Here is a 23,477-nt window from a genome sequence, read left to right as displayed (position 1 = left end):
TCTCCCATTGGTAAGTTGCCTTTTCATTTTGTTGATGGTTTTCTTTGCTCTGCAAAAACTTTTTAGTTTGATGTAGTCCCATTTGTTTATTTTGGCTTTTGTTTCCAAATCCAAAAAAAAAAAAAATTACTGCCAAGACCAATGTCAAGGAGCTTACTGACTATGGCAATAAAAAAGCAGATTTTCTGATATGCTACTAGATGCTTCTCAAGATGGAAACATCAACTGCCCTCTATTCTGTGGACAGAAAAATGGACCAAAATAAGAATGTCCTAAATCTCATGGTCAGCAGCAAATGGACTAGATAGTTGGTTAGAGGCCTTGAAAGAGAAATGTTGAAAGATCAAAATCATAAAGGTCTAGGGCAATAAGCATGTGGATGGACAAAGGGGGCAGGTATAGAATGTGAAGATTTTTGTATCATATGTTAACTCACACCAGAAGGCATCCACTACAAAAAAAAATTGCAAAACATCTGAGTAGACAGAATGGGCCACTCCATTGTTAGCATGATCGGCTTATGAGCAGCAGTGGAGGCAAGAATGAAGCCTATGATGGGCTTAATAGCATAGGCTACAACTCACCAAGACCAATTGAGTTACTGCCACTGCTGAATGGCTCAAACTACCAACAAAGATCAAGGCAGCCTCACCAATATGGTACAGTTTTTTGAGGAGACCAAGCAACCATTTGATGACAAGCAGACTAGATTGGGCACTTTCTACCCTGAAAGGGGCATTGATTCATCTTGACTGGGACTGACTGGATGCAGGGTAGACTTTTGTCTTTTCTGCCCTCAGAACCTTAGCCAGCACAACTTCCAAGGGCTTACTAAATACTAAAAACACAGGCACAGGATCTCTCAAGATATCGCCTCAGACCAAGGGGCCTATTTTATAACAAAGGAAGTCTGGAAGTGGCCAAAGGGTCATAGGATCTACAGTGAAGCTTCACATTGTAACACCCAGGAGCTCCTGACCTGAGAGGTCACTGAAATGACTTCTGAAAAACATTGCTCAGGCATCAGTCTAGGGATGATAATAAGAGTATTGGGCATTATCCTTCAGGATGTGGTAATCACCATAAATTAAGTGGGTTGGCCTCAATAGGCAGGATTCATGGGTTTGGGAACCAGCATGTGTGAGTAGGGGTGGCCGCACTTCATATCACCCCCAGTGATCTATTTGGGGTAGTGTTCCACCCCTGTAACATTTTAGGCTTTATGAATCTAGAGGACCTGGCTCTAGATGGCCATCATTGCCACTGGGGAATTTGATAAAGTGTCTTTGAAATTTAAGCTCTGACTACTCCTCAATCATGTGTATGAAAAACCAGCAGGCAAGGAAAGGAGTCATGAGGAGGGATACTTGTCTCTTATCCCCAGAAGGTGCTAGGTAAGAATATATCTGACACACGGGTGATGCTGGAGTACCTCTTGGTGTTTCCATGCTTAAATTTAATAGTAAATGAATAAGTGCAACAGCCATAGCCTCAAAAGGGCATGTTTAACCTATGGCTCAGGATCTTGGTACACATACCAGGCAGGTCATTTAAACCAGGAGAGGTGCTATCTGAGTGTGAGGGGAATATAAAAAAGGATAGTAGAGAAAGTAAGTGATGTGCATAACTTGTCATTCTAAGACCAATATTAGTGGTGGAGGCTATAGTGTTTACCACTAACCCATGAAATAACAATAAGTCAAATATTGGAAGAGTTATTCCCACATGGAGAAAATTCCCTTAAGGAGCAAGAGGTGCTCTGTGCACATTCCTTCATCAGTGAGACATTCAACTCCCAGCTACTGTGAACATCAGTTGCCTCATTCACTAGTAATTGCTCTCAGCATCAAGGAACTGCTTATCCTAAGTTATATTCCTTCCTAGCAGTGACTAGCGGCCAATGATTGGTTTGTGTGTAGATACAGAGGCTTGAGTCCTTCCCTCAATTTAAAACAACTCTGAAGAGCTATTCTAGCTTTAGAGTTACCTCCTCCCAACCAGCCTGTAGGTTCTGCTGAGGTCCTAAGACCACAACCACATTGCAGGTCAGCTTTTCCCCATTCCCACTCCTGGCTTTCATAAAGAATCCTCCCCAAACCTTCACCCAATTCTCTATCTCAAAGTCTTTTCCATGAATACATTCTAAAATTAAAGGTTGAAATCACAGTTTACATGATTAATCATTAATCTCAGTAAAAACTTGGTTTTGATGTGCCACCTAAGCAAATAAATGTCAGTGATGAAGTTGCAGAAGGAAGCAGATAAAGATGAAGCAATAAGATGCATAAGATAACTGAGAGTTTTTCAAGATGGGCATTGGCAGTTCTGATCTTGTCTAACAGTACCATCTGATACCAACAGTCTGAAATCTGTTGGGACCAATAACTCAGAATAAACAAACTGACAACTTTCTCATGGATTAATTTAAGTGACATTTTTCTTTGCATTTCTATACATAGTTTTGAAACTAGAAATATATAGTACTGGCTGCTTTGTTTAAAGTTCAGAGAGAAAGTAGTTGCCTTCTAGAGAAATCTATTTGCCTTTATTCCAAAATCAGATCAAGTAATCAATCAGAAGATTGATTAATTAGGAAAACATTGTTAATCCTCAGGAAACAGTTCAGATTGAATACAGGTTGAAGACAAAAAAAAAGTCTGAATACTTGCCTTCATGCCAAGCTTCAGTGTGAAATTGAATATGAGCAAAGCACTGGAAAGAAATTTGGAAGCAATGAAGAAGTAGAATTCTCTACCTAGCAATAGGGATTCCAGAGTTCCATGGAATTTGTGACAGACTCTCCATGGATCTTAAAAAGAGACTTGACAGAGAAATGAAGGAACTTGATACATGTCTTGTCACAGGAAATAATGGATTGCAATTATAGTACAAAAGGATTCTTAAAGCATCATGACAGATAGGGTTTTTGAGAACAAGTTTTAAACCTGAAGGGGGCACAGATTTATTAGACTGAAACTGGAGGTTAGCCTCTTAGAAGAGATATCTGTTTGAATGAGATTTGTTGACATCCGTGTGCAAAATGAAAATCCAGGAGCATTTTATTGGTTTCATAACACTGGACAAGACTCGGGGTCAGGAACTTTCCTAAGTCATCTTGTCAATGCTGACAAGTCTAAAACTGACATCCAAATCTCTCAGGAGGTAAACTGGGACAAGGGTAAGAACCTAATGGAAATTATAGGCAAATTTCATTCCCTAAACATAAACTTTTCTTCCATGTAAAATTACACTGCTGCAAAACCATGTGGGTATGATGCCTCATTTTCATTCATACTAAAGTGACTGGGCCTTCTCAGCACTTACGTAAGACGGAAAAAAAACCTCCCTTCTTCCATTTCCTATAGAGTACCTGTGACAAAAAAAAAAAAAAAGCTACTTATCATTCTTATATCAATTAAGATGACTTTGGCTGCAAGAAATAAGTTATCCAATTCAAGTTGGCTTAAGAAAAAAAATATATTCGTATCATCAACAAGAAGTCTGGGACAGGTCAATCCCCATGTTAATTCAACTCACCACTCTCACAGCTATGGGTCAGCTTCTTCATTGTGATTTCCTTGGCTTTCTGTCATTCTTTCCTACCTTTCTTAGATTTGATGAAATATTATTCTCTGGGCTGCAACATATCTCAAGTATCAACACATCTCAACATACCTGCAACATGAGATCAAGTCCTCATGTAGCAAAATCTAAAGTCAGGAATTAGGCTGGTTTCTCCATTGTATCTCTATTCAGGAATCAGGAAAACTTTCTTAGAAGCTTCCTATATTCACTTCCTCTTATATGTCATAGGCCAGAGTTATATCACTTGCCCATGCCTAGAGACATGATTGGAAATGGAAGTGGAATGATCATGGTTGGCCTAGATCATTCAAGCTTTGGGTCTTGGAAGGGGCCGGAGGCCTAGGAAAAACTGGCACCTACCAAAAATCAGGTACTGTCAGCATGGAAGTGGACGTGTTTTTATAATAGTTCTTGAGTATGAAAAAAAAAAAATTCTGTCACAGTCTTCAAATCAGTTTGTGTTATGGGCTGATTTGTGTTCTCCCAAAATTCTTATGTTGAAGTCCTAACCCCCAGCATCCCAGAATGTGACTGTATTTGGAGAAGGGGTCTTTAGAGAGGTTATTAAAGTTAAATGAGATCATTAGGGTATGCCCTAATCCAATATGACTCGCATCCTTATAAGATGAGGAAATTAGGACACAGACACACATGGGGGAAGACCACATGAAGACTGGAAGGTGATCATCCAAAAGCCAGGGAGAATGGTCTCAGAAGAAATCAACCCTGCTGACACCTTGATCTTACACTCCTAATCTCCAAAACTGTGACAAAGTAAATTCTTGTTGTTTAAACCACCCAGTCTGTGATACTTTGTTACGGCAGCTCTAGAAAACTAATGCAATTGGTATCCTGGTTAAGGTCCTACTGCTTTTCTCCTTGCCTTGACCCTATGAAATCTTAATGATATTAAAGTAGTCGTTACAGAAGAGTTAATTTTACTTAGTATTCTCATTTTTCACATAGGATGGTAAATACCGTTCTCTCCCCAATTAGTCGCAGAGCCAGAACATTCAAAGTAGTTTTATGGGAAATATAGTAATGAGTTGTTCTAACTTTAAGTGGCTTAAATTTTAACTTGGTGCTATGCCAAAATTTTCTGCCTTTATGCATATGAGAATAGAGAATTAGGAATTCAAAGTACATTTATAGAGTGTGTCATAGGAGCTTTTTCTGTTATTTCAGAATTTGAGCTGAGTAGCCAACGCTAGACAATGCATGTTGATTTTGTTAGGACTACACTTTTCACCTAATTTATGTTTTTATAATTTTCAATTGAAGTACATCACACACATAGGAAAGTATACGAACCATAAGTGTACATATTGATGAATTTTACCAAGTGAGCATACCTGGGTAGGTATGTTCATACATACTCATTCAGCTGAAGAAGATTTCCAACACCTCAGGAGCCCCGGAGCCCTCTTCCAGTTTTACACAATACCCAAGTGTAACCACTACACTGACATCTAACACTAGAAATTATATTTAGATATTTCAATTTAATATCAATGTAATCCCACAGTATATGTTTTTCTGATTCTTTTTTTCCTAAATATATATATAATTTTCTGTTATGACAATACCTCACAATGAATTTATCCCTCCTAATATAGGTAAACTGGGGGCTATTTTAAACAGTGGTAGTATAACAAATCTGGTAAAAATATTTTGGTGAAATATGAATAAATTTCTATTGGAGGTATACCCAGAAAAAAATTGCTGGGCCACAGGTTATATACCCAGCTTCAGTAAATACTGCCAAACAGTTTTCCAAATGTACCAATTTACACTTGCACAGCAATATTATGAAAGTTTGAGTTGCCACACATCTCCACCAACTCTTGATATCTTCTTTCTTTTTCTCTTCAAACATTCTTGTGGCACATAACTGCAAGCATTACAGTTTTAGTTTGCATTTCTTTAATGACTGATTAAGTTAATCATTCTTATGTTCATTGGCAATTGGATATATTCTTTTGAGAAGTACTTCTTGAATTTTTTTTTTCAAAATTTTTGTAGTGGATTGCCTGTATTTCCCTTATTTCTTCATAGGTTTTTGTTTGGTTTTTTTGTTTGTTTTGTTGTTGTTGTTGGCATTTCTTGGTATGACTTTTCAGTGCATGTATGTATTGTAAATATCTTTTTTCTTACATTCTATAACTTCTATATTCATCTTTTTAATAGTATTTTTTAAGAAAAGCTCTTTATTTTGATATGGTTCATTCTTTTGTCCTTTTTGATTAGACTACATTTATCTTTATCTACTTCAAGATCATAAAGATGTTCTGTTTGTTTTTTTTTTTACTAAATGCTTAATTGTTTTACCTTCCATATTTATATCTGCATTCCATTTGAACTTAAACTTTGTGTATGCTGTGAATAGAGATCAAGATTCACCTTGTTTAAAAATGAGTATACAATTATCTAGAAGCATTTATTGAATAGAAAATCCTTTCTGTACTCAGTGCTATCAGTTTTGACATGAATTAAGTTACAATATTTGTGTGTCTGGACTCTATTCTGCTGCATTGGCCTATCGGTCTGCCTTTAATTCACAATACACTGTTTTAATTAGAATAGGTGTATCATATTATAGGTCTGAAGAGATAGTATTAATGGATATTCCAGCTGTATTCTATTTCTTCAAGAAATTATTCCTGGCTGTTTGAATTCCTATATAAGTGTTAGCCTCAGCTTGTAAATTTCATTAATCTTTAAACTTTTTATTGTTATGTTAATCACCATACTCAGCTTGTAAATTTCAAAACAAACATTCATTTATTTATTTTTTCTTAATTTGTCACAATAAAATGTTGTAGATTTTCTTAAAGTTTTGTGAATCTTTTCTTAAATTTACTTCTAGGTATTTAATATTTTGTAATTTTAAAAATCCCTACAGGGGCGCCCAGGTGGCTTAGTTGGTTAAGCATTGCCTTGGGCTCAGGTCATGATCCTTGGGTTCTGGGATTGAGCCCTGGGTCGGACTGCCTGCTGGGCGGGAGTCTGCTTCTCCCTCTCCTTCTGCCCCTCTCTCCCCGACCCCCCCACCCCCTGTGCTTGCTCACTCTCTCTTTCTCAAATAATTAAAAAAAAAAAAAACCCTACAATTCTGTTGAGGTATAATTTGCATGGGAAAAAATGCATCAATTTTATGGATACAGCTTGATATGTTTTGACAAATATTTATATACTCATGTAACGACCATTACAATGGCAATCAAATAAACAAGGTTATATTGCAAACTTTCCCATTCAGTCCTTAACCCTATTCCTATACCCAGGGTAAGGACTGATCTGCTTTTTGTCACTATGGATTAAAGTTGTCTTCTTAAGAGTTTTATATAAATGGAATCAAGTAGTATGTATTTATTTGTGTCTGGCTTCTTTTGTTTAGCATTTTTGAGATTTTTCCATGCTATTGCATGTTATCAGTAGTTCATTTTATATTTTTTGCAGTTTTATTACATTAAATGTATATATCACAACATGTTCACCCAATTACCTGTTGATTGATTTTGTGTCCAAGTTTTGGTTCTTATAGGTAAATGTGTTATGAATACACAACTATGTATCTTTTATGTATGTAAGTTTTCATTTTTCTTGGATAAATACTATGAGTGGAGTGGCTGAGTCATATGGTAAATTTATATTTATATAAAACTGACAAACTTTTTCTTATTGGCTGTACCATTTTGTATTACCAGTAATGGTTGGGAATTCATGATGCTCCACATCCTCACCGATACTTGGCATGATCAATCTTTTCAATTTTAATTATTCTAGTAGGTACATAGTGGTATCTCATTGTAGTTTTGAGTTAACATTTTTCTGATAACTGATGAGGTTGAGCATATAATTAATGTGCTTATTAGTCATTTGTGTAACTTTGTGGTGTTTTTGTTCAAAAGTTTTTTCCCATTTTGGGGGTCAATCTTCTTTATTGAAATGTATAATTCTATTATATATGTGTTTTGAAAATATTTTCCCAAGTCTGTGGATTATCTTTTTATTTTCTATATGGTGTTTTTTCTAAACCACAGTTTTTTAATTTAATGAAATATAGTATTTTTTATTTCCTGGTGCAAGTTTTTGGTATCCTATCTAAAATATCTTGGTCTGTATCCTTTATTTCCTTCTAAAAGTCTTATTTTGTCATTTTTAAACATGTAAATAATACAGTTCAAGTCAGTTTTAACATATGTTTTAAGGTAAGGGTAGAAGTTCATTTATTTTATATATACATACCCAGTTTTTTCCAGCACCTTTTGTTGAACATAATATACTTTTTCCATTGAATGACCTTAGAACTTTTGTTGGACTTCAGCTGATGTATTTGTGGTCTGTTTTTAGAATACGGTCCCTTGATTACTGCTGTCCATAGTAAGTCTTCAATTCAGGTAGTATAAGTCCTCCAACTGTGTTCTATTTCAAAATTATTTTGGCTACTCTAAATCCTTTGTATTTCCATAAAAATTCAAAATCAGCTTATTGCTCTTTATTTTTAAAAAGTTGGTTATGATTTTGATTGGGGCTGCTTTGAATCTAGAGGTTACTTTGGGAGAAAACAAGCATCTTAAAAATACTTATTCTTTTGATTCACAAAAATGGTATCACTCATTTATTTAGGTCTTCTTTAATTTCTCTCAAAAGTGTTTTGTTCTTTTCAGTGTATGTGTTATGCACAAAATGTATCCCTAAGTATGTCAGGGGTATTTTTTGATGTTATTATTAATGTCAACTTTTAGATCAATTTATGTTTTTTCAATTACATAGAAATATGGTTGATTTTTCTGTACATTGACTTTATATTCTACAATCTTACCAAACTCACTTAAGCATTCCAGTAGCTTCTTTGTAGATATCTTAAGATTTTCTAAATAAATAATCATGCAGTTAATCATGCTGTTAATAATCAACAACTCAAGACAGTTTTACTTCTTCTGTTTCAATCTTAAGTCTTTTTACTTTTTTTTTTTTTTTTCTTGCCTGCTGCACTGACCAGGATCACTGCTATTTGGGGGCTTTCTGTATTTCCAGTGCAAGTCTCTCCAACATTCTGCCCCACAAATTCTAGCCAGTGTTTCTTCCCCCAACCCAATTTCTGTCCCTTCAAGTCTATAAGAACGCCAGGCACTATTTGGGCTCCTGTCACTGACCCAGAAGCTATCACCAGTCAGTAAACTAGTGCATTTATAGAGCTTATCTTGGTTGTTTGCTCTGTCTTAAGGATCACAGTCCTGCTTTGCCTGTGTCTAGTGTCTGAAAAGTTACTGTTTCATATATTTTGCTTAGTTTTTGTAAGCTTTTTTTTTAAGGTTGTAGGGAATATCCAGTCCTTGTTACTCCGAATGCCCTGAAGCAAAATTCCCTTTCTATTTCTTTGAGATACTTTAATTTCAAACAGCATATACCTGGATCTTTCTATTTTATTCATTATGGCAATCTCTGTCTTTTAATAAGATGCTTTGGTGTATTTACATTTAGAGTGAAGATTTATATGGTTGAGTCTCAGTCTACTCTCTACCTATTTATTCTGTATTTGTTTTCTGTGTTTCTCTCTTCTTTTATATTTTATTTATAGTCTGCTTTTCAAGTATTTGTGATATTACATTTCTTCCCCTCTATTGTCTTTAGCTCTACCTTTGATACTTGGTATTTTGTTTTTACTCTACAGTTATAATTAATATTAAAATGCGTTTCCTTGGGCGCCTGGGTGGCTCAGTTGGTTAAGCGACTGCCTTTGGCTCAGGTCATGATCCTGGAGTCCCAGGATTGAGTCCTGCATCAGGCTCCCTGCTCAGCAGGGAGTCTGCTTCTCCCTCTGACCCTCCCCCCCATGCTCTCTCTATCTCTCATTCTCTCTCTCAAATAAATAAATAAATATCTTTGAAAGAATAAAAAAAATTGAATGTGTTTCCTTAATTTATCACTCTCTAAATAGAATTATTATTATAGCACTACACATGTAATTTAAGAAACTTGCAAAATTGTAATTCAGTTTAACTGTGTTTTGTGCTATTCTTGTCCATGTCTTAATTCTACATATGTTATGAATTCCATACTCTGATTTTTTGCTATAGTCAATGACTTAAAAGTATTTAAGAACTTAAAATTGTCTTTTTTTAAAATTAACTTATAATGTATTATTTGTTTCAAGGTTACAAGTCTGTGATTTCATCAGTCTTACACAACACCCAGCACTGACCACAACACATACCCTCCCCAATGCCCATGATGCAGCCACCCCATCCCCGCATCCCCCTCCACTCCAGCAACCCTCAGTTTGCTTCCTAAGACTAAGAGTCTCTTATGGTTTATCTCCCTGTCTGGTTTCATCTTGTTTCATTTTTTCCTCTCTTCCCCTATGATCCTCTGCCTTGTTTCTTAAATTCTGCATATCAGTGAGATGAGATCATATGATAATTGTCTTTCTCTGATTGACTTATTTCACTTAGCATAATACCCTCTAATTCCATCCACGTCGTTGCAAATAGCAAGATTTCATTTTTTTCTGATGGCTGTGTAATTACTCACATAGTGATCATTTTCAGTGATATTATTTTTTTCCTGTAGACCCTTAATTTCATTAGTTTAGAACTCCCTTCAGTTGAAAAAACTTTTTTTTGCATTACTTATTGGATTTTTTTAAAAAGATTTTATTTATTTGATAGAGAAAGACACAGAGAGAGAGGGAACACAAGCAGGGGGAGTGGGAGAGGGAGAAGCAGACTTCCCGCGGAGCAGGGAGCCCAATGTAGGACTTGATCCCAGGACCCTGGGATCATGACCTGAGCTGAAGGCAGACACTTAAAGATTGAGCCACCCAGGTGCCCCATGCATTACTTATTGGATTGATCTGATAATAAATTTCCTCAGCTTTCACTTATATAAAAAAAAGTGCCTTTTTTCCCTTTCATTTTTGAAAGATATTTTTACTAGATATTGAATTCTGAGTTGACAGATTTTTTTTCTAAATTCTGAATTTTAAAGAGATGACCCTATTACCTTCCAACTCCCATTATTTCTAAGGATAAGTCAATTGCTATTTTTATTATTGTTCCTCTTATTGTAATATACCTATTTTCCTCTAGTTCTGTTTAAAATTTTCCTTTTCTTCAGTTTTCAGCATAATTGACTTAATGTGCATAAATGTGTTTGTATTTTCCTGATGCCAAGTGATGTTGAGCACTTTTTCATGTGTCTGTTGGCCATTTGGATGTCTTCTTTGCAGAAATGTCTGTTCATGTCTTCTGCCCATTTCTTGATTGGATTATTTGTTCTTTGGGTGTTGAGCTGGATAAGTTCTTTATAGATTTTGGATACTAGCCTTTTATCTGATATGTCATTTGCAAAGATGTTGTCCCATTCTGTCGGTTGTCTTTTGGTTTTGTGGACTGTTTCCTTTGCTGTGCAATAGCTTTTTATCTTGATGAAGTCCCAATAGTTCATTTTTGCCCTTGCTTCCCTTGCCTTTGGCAATGTTTCTAGGAAGAAGTTGCTGCAGCTGAGGTCGAAGAGATGGCTGCGTGTGTTCTCCTTTAGGATTTTGATGGATTCCTGTCTCACATTAAGGTCTTTCATCCATTTTGAGTCTATTTTTGTGTGTGGTGTAAGGAAATGGTCCAGTTTCATTCTTCTGCATGTGACTGTCCAATTTTCCCAACACCATTTGTTGAAGAGACTGTCTTTTTTCCGTTGGACATTCTTTCCTGCTTTGTCAAAGATGAGTTGACCATAGAGTTGAGGGTCCATTTCTGGGCTCTCGATTCTGTTCCATTGATCTGTGTGTCTGTTTTTGTGCCATTACCATACTGTCTTGATGATGACAGCTTTGCAATAAAGCTGGAAGTCCGGAATTGTGATGCCACCAGCTTTGCTTTTCTTTGTCAACATTCTTCTGGGTATTTGGGGTCTTTTCTGGTTCCATACAAATTTTAGGATAATTTGTTCCATTTCTTTGAAAAAAAGTGGATGGTATTTTGGTAGAGATTGCATTAAATGTGTAGATTGCTCTAGGTAGCATTGACATCTTCACAATATTTGTTCTTCCAATCCATGAGCATGGAATGTTTTTCCATTTCTTAGTGTCTTCCTCAATTTCTTTCATAAGTATTTTATAGTTTTCTGAGTACAGATGTTTGCCTCTTTGGTTAGATTTATCCCTAGGTATCTTATGGTTTTGGGTGCAATTGTAAATAAGATCAACTCCTTAATTTCTCTTTCTTCTGTCTTGTTGGTATATAGAAATGCAACTGATTTCTGTGCATTGATTTTATATCCTGCCACTTCACTGAATTCCTGTATGGATTCTAGCAGTTTTAGGGTGGAGTCTTTTGGGTTTTTCACATAAAGTATCATATGATCTGCAAAGAGTGAGAGTTTGACTTCTTCTTTGCCGATTCAGATACCTTTGATTTCTTTTTGTTGACTGATTGCTCAGCCTAGGACTTCTAGTACTATGTTGAATAGCAGTGGTGATAGTGGACATTCCTGCCGTGTTCCTTACCTTAGGGGAAAAGCTCTCAGTTTTTCCCCATTGGGAATGATATTTGCTGTGGGTTTTTCATAGATGGCTTTTATGATATTGAGGTATGTGCCCTCTATCCCTACACTGTGAAGAGTTTTAATCAAGAAAGGATGCTGTACTTTGTCAAATGCTTTTTCTGCATCTATTGAGAGAGTATCATATGGTTCTTGTCCTTTCTTTTTTTTATGTATTGTATTACATTGATTCATTTCCAGATGCTGAACCAACCTTGCAGCCCAGGAATAAATCCCACTTGGTCATGGTGAATAATCTTTTTAATGTACTGTTGAATCCTATTGGCTAGTATTTTGGTGAAAATTTTTGCATCCATGTTCATCAGGGATTTTGGTCTGTAATTATCCTTTTTGATAGGGTCTTTGTCTGGTTTTGGGGTCAAGGTAATGCTGGCCTGGCCTCATAAAGTGAGTTTGGAAGTTTTCCTTCCATTTCTATTTTTTGGAAAAGTTTCAGAAGAATAGGTATTAATTCTTCTTTAAATGTTTGGTAGAATTCCCCTGGGAAGCCATCTGGCCCTGGGCTATTGTTTGTTGGGAGATTTTTGATTACTGCTTCAATTTCCTTACTGGTTATGGGTCTGTTCAGGTTTTCTATTTCTTCCTGGTTCAGTTTTGGTCGTTGATACATCTCTAGGAATGCATCCATTTCTGACAGATTGTCTAATTTGCTAGCATATAGTTGCTCATAATATGTTCTTATAATTTTATTTCTTTGGTGTGGGTTGTGATCCCTAGTCTTTCATTCATGATTTTATTTATTTGGGTCATTTCTCTTTTCTTTTTGGTAAGTTTGGCCCAGGGTTTATCAATCTTATTAATTCTTTCAAAGAATCAGCTCCTAGTTTCATAGATCTGTTCTACTGTTCTGTTGGTTTCTGTTTCATTGATTTATGCTCTGATCTTTATTATTTCTCTTCTCCTGCTGGGTTTAGGCTTTATTTGCTCTTCCTTCTCCAGCTCCTTTAGGTGTAGGGTTAGGTTGTGTATTTGAGACCTTTCTTGTTTCTTGAGAAAGGCTGGATTGCTATACTTTCCTCGTAGGACAGCCTTTGCTGCATCCCAAAGATTATGAACAGTTGTGTTTTCATTTTCATTGGTTTCCATGAATTGTTTTAATTCATCTTTAATTTCCTGGTTGACCCATTCATTCTTTAGTAGGATGCTCTTTAGCCTCCATGTATTTGAGTTCTTTCCAACTTTCCTCTTGTTCTGGTTTCAAAGTATTGTGGTCCAAAAATATGCAGGGAATGATCCCAGTCTTTTGGTACTGGTTGAGACCTGATATGTGACCCAGTATGTGATCTGTTCTGGAGAATGTTCCATATGCACTTGAGAAGAATATGTATTCTGCTGCTTTAGGATATATCTGTGAAGTCCATCTTGCCCAGTGTGTCATTTAAAGGCTCTATTTCCTTGTTCATCTTTTGCTTAGATGATCTGTCCATTTCAGTTGGGGGGGGTGTTAAAGTCTCCTACTATTATTGTATTGTTGTCAATGTGTTTCTTTGATTTTGTTATTAATTGGCTTCTATAATTGACTAGGGGCATAGATACTTAAAAATATTAGATCTTCTTGTCGGATAGACCCTTTAAGTATGATATAGTGTCCTTCCTCATCTCTTATTATAGTCTTTGGTTTAAAATCTAATTTGTCTGATATAAAGATTGCCACCACAGCTTTCTTTTGATGTCCACTAGCATGGTAGATGGTTTTCCACCCCCTCACTTTGAATCTGGAGGTGTCTTTGGGTCTAAAATGAGTCTCTTGCAGAGAGCATATTGATGGGTTTTGTTTTTTATCCAATCTGATACCCTGTGTCTTTTGATTGAGGCATTTAGCCCATTTACATTCAGGGTAACTATTGAAAGATATGAATTTAGTGCCGTTGTATTGCCTGTAAGGTGACTGTTACTGTATATTGTCTGTGTTCCTTTCTGGTCTATGTTGCTTTTAGGCTTTCTCTTTGCTTAGAGGGCCCCTTTCAATATTTCTTGTAGGGCTGGTTTGGTATTCACAAATTCTTTTAGTTTTTCTTTGTCCTGGAAGCTTTTTGTTTCTCCTTCTATTTTCTTTTTTTGTTTGTTTTTTTTTTTAATTTTTTTATTGTTATGTTAATCACCATATATTACATCATTAGTTTTTGGTGCAGTGTTCCATGATTCATTGTTTGTTCATAACACCCAGTGCTCCATGCAGAACGTGCCCTCCTCAATACCCATCACCAGGCTAACCCATCCCCCTACCCCCCTCCCCTCTAGAACCCTCAGTTTGTTTTTCAGAGTCCATCATCTCTCATGGTTCGTCTCCCCCTCTGACATACTCCCCTTTTCTTCCTCTCCTGTTATCTTCTTCTTTTTCTTTTTTCTTAAAATATGTTGCATTATTTGTTTCAGAAGTACAGATCTGTGATTCAACAGTCTTGCACAATGCACAGCGCTCACCGTAGCACATACCCTCCCCAATGTCTATCACCCAGCCACCCCATCCCTCCCACCCCCAACCACTCCAGTAACACTCAGTTTCTTTCCTGAGATTAAGAATTCCTCATATCAGTGAGGTCATGTGATACATGTCTTTCTCTGATTGACTTATTTCACTCAGCATAACACCCTCCAGTTCCATCCACGTCGTTGCAAATGGCAAGATCTCATTCCTTTTGATGGCTGCATAATATTCCATTGTGTATATATACCACTTCTTCTTTATCCATTCATCTGTCGATGGGCATCTTGGCTCTTTCCACAGTTTGGCTATGGTGGACATTGCTGCTATAAACATTGGGGTACACGTACCCCTTCGGGTCCCTACGTTTGTATCTTTGTGGTAAATACCCAGTAGTGCAATTGCTGGATCGAACGGTAGCTCTAATTTCAACTGTTTGAGGAACCTCCATACTGTTTTCCAGAGGGGTTGCACCAGCTTGCATTCCCACCAACAGTGTAGGAGGGTTCCCCTTTCTCCACATCCCCGCCAACATCTGTCGTTCCCTGACTTGTTAATTTTAGCCATTCTGACGGGTGTGAGGTGGTATCTCATTGAGGTTTTGATTTGGATTTCCCTGATGCCAAGCGATGTTGAGCACTTTTTCATGTGCCTGTTGGCCATTTGGATGTCTTCTTTGGAGAAATGTCTGTTCATGTCTTCTGCCCATTTCTTGATTGGATTATTTGTTCTTTGGGTGTTGAGTTTGATAAGTTCTTTATAGAGTTTGGATACTAGCCCTTTATCTGATATGTCATTTGCAAATATTTTCTCCCATTCTGTCGGTTGTCTTTTGGTTTTGTGGACTGTTTCTTTTGCTGTGCAGAAGCTTTTTATCTTGATGAAATCCCAATAGTTCATTTTTGCCCTGGCTTCCCGTGCCTTTGGCGATGTTTCTAGGAAGAAGTTGCTGCGGCTAAGGTCGAAAAGGTTGCTACCTGTGTTCTCCTTTAGGATTTGGATGGACTCCTGTCTCACGTTTAGGTCTTTCAACCATTTGGAGTCTATTTTTGTGTGTGGTGTAAGGAAATGGTCCAGTTTCATTCTTCTGCATGTGGCTGTCCAATTTTCCCAACACCATTTGTTGAAGAGACTGTCTTTTTGCCATTGGACATTCTTTCCTGCTTTGTCAAAAATAAGTTGACCATAGAGTTGAGGGTCCATTTCTGGGCTCTCAATTCTGTTCCATTGATCTATGTGTCTGTTTTTGTGCCAGTACCATACTGTCTTGATGATGACAGCTTTGTAATAGAGCTGGAAGTCCGGAATTGTGATGCCGCCAGCTTTGCTTCTCTTTTTCAGTATTCCTCTGGCTATTCTGGGTCTCTTCTGGTTCCATACAAATTTTAGGATTATTTGTTCCATTTCTTTGAAAAAAGTGGATGGTATTTTGATGGGGATTGCATTGAATGTGTAGATTGCTCTAGGTAGCATTGACATCTTCACAATGTTGATTCTCCCAATCCATGAGCATGGAACGTTTTTCCATTTCTTTGTGTCTTCTTCAATTTCTTTCCTGAGTATTTTATAGTTTTCTGAGTACAGATCCTTTGCCTCTTTGGTTAGACTTATTCCTAGGTATCTTATGGTTTTGGGTGCAATTGTAAATGGGATCGACTCCTTGATTTGTCTCTCTTCTGTCTTGTTGTTGGTGTATAGGAATGCCACTGATTTCTGTGCATTGATTTTATATCCTGCTACTTTACTGAATTCCTGTATGATTTCCAGCAGTTTTGGGGTGGAGTCTTTTGGGTTTTCCACATACAGTATCATATCATCTGCAAAGAGTGAGAGTTTGACTTCCTCTTTGCCGATTTGGATGCCTTTGATTTCTTTTTGTTGTCTGATTGCTGTGGCTAGGACTTCTAATACTATGTTGAATAGCAGTGGTGAGAGTGGACATCCCTGCCGCGTTCCTGACCTTAGGGGAAAAGCTCTCAGCCTTTCCCCATTGAGAATGATATTCGCTGTAGGTTTTTCATAGATGGCTTTTATGATATTGAGGTATGGACCCTCTATCCCTATACTCTGAAGAGTTTTGATCAAGAAAGGATGTTGTACTTTGTCAAATGCTTTTTCTGCATCTATTGAGAGGATCATATGATTCTTGTTCTTTCTTTTGTTAATGTATTGTATCACGTTGATTGATTTGCAGATGTTGAACCAGCCTTGCAGCCCAGGAATAAATCCCACTTGGTCGTGGTGAATAATCCTTTTAATGTACTGTTGGATCCTATTGGCTAGTATTTTGGTGAGAATTTTTGCATCCATGTTCATCAAGGATATTGGTCTGTAATTCTCTTTTTTGATGGGGTCTTTGTCTGGTTTTGGGATCAAGGTAATGCTGGCCTCATAAAATGAGTTTGGAAGTTTCCCTTCCATTTCTATTTTTTGGAACAGTTTCAGGAGAATAGGTATTAATTCTTCTTGAAATGTCTGATAGAATTCCCCTGGGAAGCCATCTGGCCCTGGGCTTTTGTTTCTTGGGAGATTTTTGATGACTGTTTCAATTTCCTTAGTGGTTATAGGTCTGTTCAGGTTTTCTATTTCTTCCTGGTTCAATTTTGGTAGTTGATACATCTCTAGGAATGCACCCATTTCTTCCAGGTTATCTAATTTGCTGGCATAGAGTTGCTCATAATATGTTCTTATAATTGTTTGTATTTCTTTGGTGTTGCTTGTGATCTCTCCTCTTTCATTCATGATTTTGTTGATTTGGGTCATTTCTCTTTTCTTTTTGATCAGTCTGGCCAGGGGTTTATCAATCTTGTTAATTCTTTCAAAGAACCAGCTCCTAGTTTCGTTGATCTGTTCTACTGTTCTTTTGGTTTCTAGTTCATTGATTTCTGCTCTGATCTTTATGATTTCTCTTCTCCTGCTAGGTTTAGGCTTTCTTTGCTGTTCTTTCTCCAGCTCCTTTAGGTGTAGGGTTAGGTTGTGTATTTGAGACCTTTCTTGTTTCTTGAGAAAGGCTTGTATTGCTATATACTTTCCTCTCAGGACTGCCTTTGCTTCATCCCAAAGATTTTGAACAGTTGTGTTTTCATTTTCATTGGTTTCCATGATTTTTTTTAATTCTTCTTGAATTTCCTGGTTGACCCATTCATTCTTTAGTAGGATGCTCTTTAGCCTCCATGTATTTGAGTTCTTTCCGACTTTCCTCTTGTGGTTGAGTTCTAGTTTCAAAGCATTGTCGTCTGAAAATATGCAGGGAATGATCCCAATCTTTTGGTACCGATTGAGACCTGATTTGTGACCTAGGATGTGATCAATTCTGGAGAATGTTCCATGGGCACTAGAGAAGAATGTGTATTCCGTTGCTTTGGGATGGAATGTTCTGAATATGTCTGTGAAGTCCATTTGGTCCAGTGTGTCATTTAAAGTCTTTATTTCCTTGTTGATCTTTTGCTTAGATGATCTGTCCATTTCAGTCAGGGGGGTGTTAAAGTCCCCCACTATTATTGTATTGTTGTCAATGTGTTTCTTTGCTTTTGTTATTAATTGCCTTATATAATTGGCTGCTCCCATGTTCGGGGCATAGATATTTACAATTGTTAGATCTTCTTGTTGGATAGACCCTTTAAGTAGGATATAGTGTCCTTCCTCATCTCTTATTACAGTCTTTGTTTTAAAATCTAGTTTGTCTGATATAAGGATTGCCACCCCAGCTTTCTTTTGGTGTCCATTAGCATGGTAAATGGTTTTCCACCCCCTCACTTTCAATCTGGGGGTGTCTTTGGGTGTAAAATGAGTCTCTTGCAGACAGCATATTGATGGGTCTTGTTTTTTAATCCAATCTGATAGCCTGTGTCTTTTGATTGGGGCATTTAGCCCATTTACATTCAGGGTAACTATTGAAAGGTATGAATTTAGTGCCATTGTATTACCTGTAAGGTGACTGTTAACTGTCTGTTGTCTGTGTTCGTTTCTGCTCTTTGCTGCTTTTAGGTTCTCTCTTTGCTTAGAGGACCCCTCTCAATATTTCTTGGAGGGCTGGTTTCGTGTTTGCAAATTCCTTCAGTTTTTGTTTGTTCTGGAAGCTTTTTATCTCTCCTTCTATTTTCAATGATAGCCTAGCTGGATATAGTATTCTTGGCTGCATATTTTTCTCGTTTAGTGCTCTGAAGATATCTTGCCAGTCCTTTCTGGCCTGCCAGGTCTCTGTGGATAGATCTGTTGCCAATCTAATGTTTCTACCATTGTAGGTTACATATCTCTTCTCCCGAGCTGCTTTCAGGATTTTCTCTTTGTCTCTGAGACTCGTAAGTTTTACTATTAGATGTCGGGGTGTTGACCTATTTTTATTGATTTTGAGAGGGGTTCTCTGTGCCTCCTGGATTTTAATGCCTGTTTCCTTCCTCACATTAGGGAAGTTCTCTGCTATAATTTGCTCCAATATACCTTCTGCCCCTCTCTCTCTCTCTTCTTCTTCTGGGATCCCAATTATTCTAATGTTGTTTCATCTTATCGTATCACTTATCTCTCGAATTCTGCCCTCGTGATCCTGTAGTTGTTTCTCCCTCTTTTTCTCAGCCTCTTTATTTTCCATCATTTGGTCTTCTATATCGCTGATTCTCTCTTCTGCCTCATTTATCCTAGCATTTAGTGCCCCCATTTTTGATTGCACCTCATCAATAGCCTTTTTGATTTCGATTTGGTTAGATTTTAGTTCTTTTATTTCTCCAGAAAGGGTTTCTCTAATAACTTCCACGCTTTTTTCAAGCCCAGCTAGTATCTTTAAAGTCATGATTCTGAACTCTAGGTCCGACATCGTACTAATGTCCGTATTGAGTAGGTCCCTGGCTGACGGTACTACCTCTTTTTCTTTTTGCTGAGGTGATTTCTTTCGTCTTGTCATTTTGTCCAGAGGAGAATAGATGAATGAGAGAACAAAAGGCTAACAGGTTTACAATGTCCCCAGCAAATATACTGTATACAAATCAGAAAAGACCTGAAACCAGGGGAAAAGAAAGGGAAAGAAAGAAAAAAGAAAGAGAAAAAGAAAAAAAAAGAAAAAAAAGATAAAAACAAAAACAAAACAATTCAAAAAAGGCAGAATATGATCAAATATGATCAGGCTAGTGCATAGATCAGTGCCACACACTAGATTTTGTGCGTATTTTGGTCTGTTAGAAAAAAGTGCCTCCTAAAATTTTAAAGGAAGAAAGACATATATGTACAAAATAAGGGTTGATACAATGAAGGGATGGAAGATGACTGTAAAGATGAGAATTATAAAAGATTTTATAAAAGGACTTGGTAAGATAAGTTGTTTGAAAAAAGAAAGAAGATTTAAGGAAAAAAAAGGAAAAAGGGAAAGAATGTGATCAGACAGGAGACTAGAACAAAGCCATACACTAGTGGTTTAGGGTATATTTTGATCTGTTAGAAGAAACTGTACCTCAAAATTTTAAAGAGAGAACAACTTATATATATATATGCCAAAAACAAGGATAACTACTATGAAGGGATAAAATATGACTCTAAAAATGAAAAAAAAAATGTTTTTTTTTTTTAAAAAAAAGGGATTTATAAGATGTTGGTTGAAAAAGGGAAAAAGAAAAATAAAAAAAAAGTCAACAAAAATTAACTTTGATGAAATAATGAATCATGGTAAAAAAAAAAAAAAAGAAGCCATGAATCTATGTGCAGTATTCCCCTAGCGCTGGAGTTCTCCTATTCTCGTTGATGGATCAACTTGGTCTTGGCTTGCTGGCTGTTTGTGTTGATCTTCTGGGGGAGGGGCCTGTTGCTGTGGTTTCCAAATGTCTTTGCCGGAGGCGGAATTGCCCCGCCCTTGTCGGTCCGGGCTAAGGAAGCTGCTCCAGTTTGCTCTCAGGAGCTTTTGTTCCCTGCAAGCTCTCGGTACAGCTTTGGAGGACCAGGGCGAAAATGGCGGCCTCCCAGTCTCCGCCCGGAGGAGCCGAGAACTCGGGGCCCCACTCCTCAGTGCGCCCCCAGAGAAAAGCAGTCACTCCCGTGTCCCCGGTCTCTGGCCGCACTCCGTGCTCACCCGGCCTGTGATCGAGCGTTGCTATCTCTGGCACCCGACCCCGCTCGGAGTCTCCAAACCCAGCAGATCCCTGCAGTGCGTTCCCGCACCGCTCCTCCCCGGGAAGGAAGGGGAGTCTCCCCGGATCTGCTGCTTGTTGGGTCCTTGCTGGGGGAGCCGTGCCCCGACTGGGCCGCAGATCACAGTTTATGGCAACCCCGAGCTGAGAGCCCGCAACTCTGCTCCGTATCTGCAGCCGGCTTCCCCGCCCCGACACCTGGGAGCTCTGCCGCACTCAGGCACCCCCGGTCTCTCTGTGACCCCAAGGGTCCTGAGACCACACTGTCCCGGGAGGATTCCACCCCCCGCTTAGCCACTGCAGCGACGTCCCTCCGCCGAGCCAACTTTTAAAAGGTCCGATTTTGTGCTCCGCGGCTCTAGCACTTACCAGAAGCGGCCGGCGGAGGCCCCTCCCCCGCCGTCTATCCTCCCGAATATCGCCTCGGATTCACTTCTCCGCACGTCCTACCTTCCAGTAAGTGGTCGCTTCTCTGTTCAGAGAGTTGTTGCTACTCTCCTGTTCGATCTCCTGTTGAGTTCGTAGGTGTTCAGAATGGTTTGATCCCTATTCAGCTGAATTCCTGAGACCAGACAAAATCTAGGTCTCCTACTCCTCCGCCATCTTGCTCCGCGCCTCTCCTTCTATTTTCAATGACAGCCTTGCTGAATAAAGTATTCTTGGCTGCATATTTTTCTCATTTTGCACCATGAATATATCATGCCAGTCCTTTCTGTCTGCCAGATATCTGTGGATAGGTCTGCTGCCAATCTAATGTTTCTACCATTGTAGTTTACAGACCTCTTGTCCCGAGCTGCTTTCAGGATTTTCTCTTTGTCTCTGAGACTCGTAAGTTTTACTATTTGATGTCGGGGTATTGACCGATTTTTATTGATTTTGAGAAGGGTTCTCTGTGCCTTCTGGATTTTGATGCCTGTTTCCTTCCCCATATTAGGGAAGTTCTCTGCTATAATTTGCTCCAATATACCTTCTGCCCTTCTCTGTCTTTCTTCTTCTTCTGGGGTCCCAATTATTCTAATATTGTTTCATCTTATGGCATCACTTATGTCTCGAATTCTGCCCTCATGATCCAGTAGCTGTTACCTCTCTTTTTCTTAGCTTCTTTATTCTCTATGATTTTGTCTAATCATAATTTTAGAATTTTAACTAATTCTCTCCTTTGTCTCATTTATTCTAGCAGTTAGAGCCTCCATTTTTTATTGGACCTCATTAATAGCCTTTTTGATTTCGACTTGGTTAGATTTTATTTCTTTTGTTTCTCCAGAAAGGGATTCTCTAGTATCTTCTATGCTTTTTCAAGCCCAGCTAGTAATTTTGTAATCATCATTCTGAACTCTAGTTCCGACATCTTACTAATGTCCATATTGATTAGGTCCCTGGTAGCTGGTACTGCCTTTTTTTTTTTTTTTGAGGTAAGTTTTTCCGCTTTGTCATTCTGTCCAGAGAGGAATAGATGAATGAGAGAACAGAATGCTAAAAGGGTAACATCGACCCCAGAAAAATATACACTAAACAAATCAGAAGAGACCCGAAATCTTCCAGAAAGTGGTCGCTTTTCTGTTCATAAAATTGCTGCTATTCTTTTCTTTGATATCCTGTTGAGTTTGTAGGTGTTCAGAATGCTTTGATAACTGTTTAGCTGAATTCCTGGGACCAGATGAAATTTAGGTCTCCTATTCCTCTGCCATCTTGCTCCTCCTTTACACATTATTTTTTAAATTATCTTTTCAGCCTCTTCCTCTATCTTCTTTCTTTCTGAAACTACAATTACATATATATTAGAATGATTTTGGTTTAGAGATTACTGGGACTATGCTATTCTGTTCATCTCCTCCAATGATTTTCTTTTTAATTTCAGATATTTTGTTTTTTATTTCTATGATTTCCATTTGCATCTTAAAGTTTTCATCATTCCACCAGGTACATATATTTTCCTGTAAACGCTTTCAAATGTATCCTAATATTTTAGAGCCATTGCTCATTTCAACATCTATGTTGTCTGTGGTTCTATTTCTGTTGATAGATTTTTCTCTTAACCATCAATCAAATTTTCTGTCTCTTCATCTATTTAGTACTTTTTCAAATGTTATCCTGTGCATCAGGGATGCTATTTGGTAGGGAATCTGGATTATGCTGGGGGTTTTTGTCTGTGTAATTTATTGTTTGTTTACTAATCAGATAAATAACCAACAGAGAACCTCAACTTTCTGGAATCCTCATTTCAGTCTTTGTTAGGATTTGTCATTTTTAAATTTTGCCCTTAAACCTAGGGCAAATCCCTTAGTCCTTAGAAATAATATTGACTTCTAAGTCATGAAAATCCAAGTTATTTACCAAGCCCTTCTACTTGACAAAGCTTGAACTTCACACTCTGTCTTCTTTCATTTGTAGCTGCTGAAATCTCAGATCAGGTATTTCCATTTTCCAGAAATTTTTACCTTGGGATAATTGGAGTCTTTTCTGGTGCATGAAGAGTTCAGGTATGATCCAAGGATTTAGGGAGAATTTATGTGCTGATTTTAGGACCCTCCTCTTTTTGTGGCTACTTTCAATTCTCTTCTTTTTTGACTCATCAGTACCTACTAGTCTTATTCATCACATCTCAAACCTGTTCTCCCAACTCCCTATTTCCCTACTCAGGATATAATCTCTTTCTGCTGCTGCATTATCTTGTCTTGTCATAGTTAGGCTGCTTTCTGAACTCTATTTTTTTTTTCAGCCTCTAATTGAATCTTCATTCTTTTGTGGGGTTTGCAGATGACTCTACTGGTTTCAGATATTTATTTCCCCAT

The 23,477-nt window shown here is 37.7% G+C and overlaps 1 pseudogene; it reads right to left on the bottom strand.

Annotated features, from left to right (window-relative positions):
- Window positions 1-1,966: 1,966 nt before the first annotated feature.
- The window catches only part of LOC113909190, a 31,991-nt pseudogene continuing 10,480 nt past the window's right edge, over window positions 1,967-23,477 (bottom strand).

Source organism: Zalophus californianus, chromosome 6 (assembly GCF_009762305.2).
Source record: "Zalophus californianus isolate mZalCal1 chromosome 6, mZalCal1.pri.v2, whole genome shotgun sequence".
In the NCBI taxonomy this organism is placed as follows: domain Eukaryota; kingdom Metazoa; phylum Chordata; class Mammalia; order Carnivora; family Otariidae; genus Zalophus; species Zalophus californianus.
The sequence above is the reverse complement of the archived record's forward strand: the minus strand, read 5'-3'. Positions and strand labels throughout refer to the sequence as shown.